The following is a 4286-nucleotide window of genomic DNA, read 5'->3' on the forward strand; positions in this document are numbered from 1 at the left end:
TGGCAGGTTTTTCTTTTCACTTTGTGGTCAGTATGAATTACCGTGGAGTGTTTTTACTGTTAAATGTGGTGAGACTTACCTTGGGCCTTGAGGACACACTTGACGCTACAGGACCCAGAAGGGAAAGACAAAGAGAGACACAATTAGGACAAAATAACAGCTATCCTAACCAAGACAGTCCTGACAAGAACAACACATGCAGACTCTCCACAATGGCCAAACTTTTAATTCACAGCGTTCAAGCTCAGACTCAAGGGACTGCTCTTCTGAACACTGAGCGAAGCGCTTTAATGAACTCTACAGGGAGACGACAGCAAACAAGAGAGAGACGGCTCCGAACACTCATATCACCTGTGGCTTCATTAAAACTCCCCCATCAAACAAAGAACATGGAAATGGCCCCATATCTTCTCCCAGACCGAAGCTCGTCGCTCACAAGGGCCCAATGCAGTGAAACGACAATGTGCCAACATCAATATTTTACCGAGTTTCTAGCTAACAATGCAAGCCAAAGTCTGGGCGGAATTCAAAATTAAGTTCAACAATAACAGTTCAATCTTATCAGTAACTTTTAGGTAATAAAAACACTCGTTTAAGTCGAGCCATTCCATAAAATGGAGTCTCTAAAGGCTTCGCTATGCGATTTTCTTTCAAACAACAGTGATTACAAACACAATTCACAATCAAAGCTCTCAGACGGCAGGAATGGGAGTGTTCTCAAAGGCAGAAGAGTGAGTAGCCAAAACCCAGTGTACACTATAATACTGCCATCTGAATCAAATTTCTGAGATTGTAAAGGATTTCTATTGTTGTAGGGCAAAATCATAGATTGGTAAGTGAAAGAAAATATGAATAGGACAGAAGGTGCGAAACCAATTTGCATCCTAAATACTTGGGCTGTCTGTAATACAGTGCAATGCATCACATGATTGGATGGTATCTTCAAGCATGCATGGCTGCTTCTGCATAATACATTGTTTGTCAACTGTCAATTTGAGACGTCTTACAGGTCGCCTGTCACAATGGCTAGTCGATGAGCGAAATTGCCCATCACTGCACAAAAAAATACCTGCATTCGGATGGTGGCAGGTGTTAATTTCATAGCTGAGTCTGTTTCGACTTGTTGCAAAAATAATTTGAGTAATGAAACAATAAATCAGATGAGATACATGATGGAAGACGATATTAGAGTCGATCTGTTATTAGGGGAATTCTGAGCTATTTTCTGGTTCGAAAACGTCACGTTACATTGCACGAAAGCGTCAGCAGCACCTCATAATTATTCACGACATCATGTCACATTTGTCCTGAGACGAGCGCTTCAAACGCTCAGCAGGCACTTCAGTGAGTTGATACCTTACAGAAACACTTGAAAGCCTGTTCACTGTGATGCTGATGGAGCGACAGGCTTTCAATCAACCAGCAGCTTTGAAATGTTTGAGTGCAATGAGCAGTTATCAAGTGAGAGTTTCTAAATTCATTAGGCAGTGGACTGAGACAATCTGATAGCACTGGACACAAACACCATCAAAACACTCACTGAGTCAACATCAAGGAATAACTAAAGTTATGCAAATGCACATTCACTTTTTTGATGCAAATGAAAACAGCTTGCATTTATTAGTGCATTAAATAATAGATATAAAATGAGCTGCGTGTATTTGTGTAATGCACTGTGAACTTGCATAATACAGGGCATTTTGTTGAAAGCAATAATGAATAGAAGCATGCATTTATGAGAACCTTTGATGCCATTAAAACAAAACAAAACTACGTAGATCAGACACAACTGTTGTATTCTCTCCTCCCTCCACTCCTACTCTTTTCACTGTTCTGAGAACTGATGTGCTGAAATGAAGGGTTTCATGACACTTTACCTAAATGTGATGTCAAATTGATTGCAGCTATGCTAATGCAAAGATGCAAACAGTGCACCAACAATGGCATGTTAGTATATTCCAGTTATAGCTTACTTGTAAGTGTACTTAAAGTATGTACTGATGAAGTACATACTTTTAGTATGTAGTAGAGTAGAGCAACTTTGAATGTTAACTTTTTCAGCAAGCGTGGTTCTGGAAGTATTTTTCTCATTAATTTTCTTCATAGGCATTCAAAAAATAAAACAGTTTGAAAAAACAACTACTTCCAAGATAAATCCAGCCTAAGCTAGTGGCCGTATGGGTCTGGTTGGATGGTTTTAGAGGGGTTTTGAGTATTTGTCAGTTTGTCAGACTGGGGAACAAACTATACCTGTTTAAACAAGACTAGTGAACTACCTTAAGCTGGTAGAAGCGGTTTTGTCTTTCAAAATGCAATGAAGAAAATGCATGAAACATTGCAAATTACGCAGTCAAATCTGCAACATGCAACCTGTGTTGTTATTGTTAACTAAAACTTCAGAAATGAAGCTGACATAAAATAGAAATTTGAGATGAAAAACTTGAGGTACTAAAATTACAAAGTAAAATAGAGCTAAATAGAAACGTTAAAACAAACAAAGCACATACAATTGAAAACTGAAAATATAAATATAAAAGCTAATTCAAAATATCAATATATAAAATAAAAAATGCATATAATATTACATGGTAAGTTTAATGTACAATTTTCTAAAGTATACAATATTTAATTATGTTATTCGGAATGCTGGCAATTGCATGGTCTCTGTTGTGCAATTTCCATTTCTGAGCCGATGGTGACTTTTGATTGGTGGATCTCTCTTCAGGATTATGGGTAGTGTAGTATCTCACTGGAAATTTTGCATTTAAACTACTTGGCGAAAATTTCTTTGTTCATTCAAAAATGCTTTATCTATGAAGCAAATCGAATGTAATTTTACTTCCAGACCCCGACTGTTGCGCTCTACTGGGATGCAGCCAAAGACTTCACTGCACACTGGGAAATAAGGACGGAAGCAGGTCAAAAACCCAGAAGACAGCCGAGTATTAGCCGGCATGCTGAGAGATAGATTGAGAGCGGGAAAGTCAGAGCGTTAGACTTACGAGAGCATGCAGGAAAACTGTGGTTAATCTGTTCCACAACCTCAGCCAGATCAGAGTTACTGTTAGCACACTGATGGAGAAACTCATCTGAGGACACACACAGAATACACTCAACAGATTATTACATAAAGAAGTCAAACAGAGCCCTCAGTATAATCACCCAGCGTTGTGTGTATGTGTGTGTGTGTATCTATACCTGTGAACTCGGCCTGTCCTGCTGTATCCTGATGGAGAGAGCCAGAAGAGGATGAGCCATTTAACTCAGGCTAGAAAGAGAGATAGGCATCGTTTAAAATCAACTTAACCCTAACTAACAGTGATACACCTGCAACACAGTATCAAATATTGAAAAATGCATTAGTGCTTCCAGTGTTTCAGTCATTACTGCCTCCTGTAGGTGGAAAGCATGGTGCCAGAAATGTCAGACTGGAATGACAGTCTTGTTTGCCTTCTTGGATATCAAGTTATATTGTGTTTATTTAGCTAAGAGCCTTTGACAAGACCATCTGGCTAAGTCAGGCCCTCAGGAGACCCAATAAATTACTGTTACTCTAAATCAGGGCTCATTGAACTCCTGTGCTTGATTCACGATGCTATTGGCGGCCGCTGGACTCCCTGGCATTGCCCGTTAGACCATGAAACCCATTGAAGGATGGAACAATAGCAGTTTATACAGCGAGGTAGCTGAGCCAGGTGAATGTTAGTCTCAGCTTCACACTCGGGACGGTTCAGGAACAGGCTGATGCATATTCAAAAAATAGGACTGCCTAAGAGAACAGTTCTTGGCCAGAATAAGATGCTAGGCTTTAGTTCCAATAATCAAAAGGCTATACAACATTCAAGCTCTGTTCCAATAGAGCGCTGCGGGGGTGACATTTTTTGTTGGCCAACCTTGTGTTTACCAAAGACCTTATTTCAGGCATTTAACCAAAAAAAACCATCAACTTTAGGATGATGGAACCAGAAGTGCTAAAACACTAACTTATGTAGCTTATATAGTACATTACAAAAAAATTATAATTTGATTAATTTCAACAAATTTACTGTCAATACATATGTAGTCTTTGGCTGCGTCCATTGCATCCGACACGTTTTTTTTTGCTGACACGCCCCCAATTCGAAAACTCGGGGCTTAAAGAAAACTTTGAGTTTCCCACTCATAATAACGACTTTGTGGTGGTGTTAATGTGCATTCAACTCATAAATACGATCTATCTGACATGACTTGAACACACCATTAGCTCCAACCCTAATCAAACACACCTGAACAATCTAATCAAGGTC

At 39.2% G+C, this 4286-nt stretch overlaps 1 long non-coding RNA gene across 1 annotated transcript; it reads right to left on the reverse strand.

Moving 5' to 3' along the window:
• Positions 1–8: 8 nt before the first annotated feature.
• On the reverse strand, positions 9–3270 carry LOC107577726 (uncharacterized). The gene is made up of 3 exons (XR_001608247.1): positions 3199–3270; positions 3003–3089; positions 9–105 (listed from the first exon to the last, which is right to left on the reverse strand). It is a non-coding gene; the product is annotated as an uncharacterized lncRNA (long non-coding RNA).
• Between the last annotated feature and the right edge of the window lie 1016 nt (positions 3271–4286).

Source organism: Sinocyclocheilus grahami, unplaced genomic scaffold (genome assembly GCF_001515645.1).
Source record: "Sinocyclocheilus grahami isolate Dianchi unplaced genomic scaffold, SAMN03320097.WGS_v1.1 scaffold7005.1, whole genome shotgun sequence".
NCBI classification, from domain to species: Eukaryota; Metazoa; Chordata; class Actinopteri; order Cypriniformes; family Cyprinidae; genus Sinocyclocheilus; species Sinocyclocheilus grahami.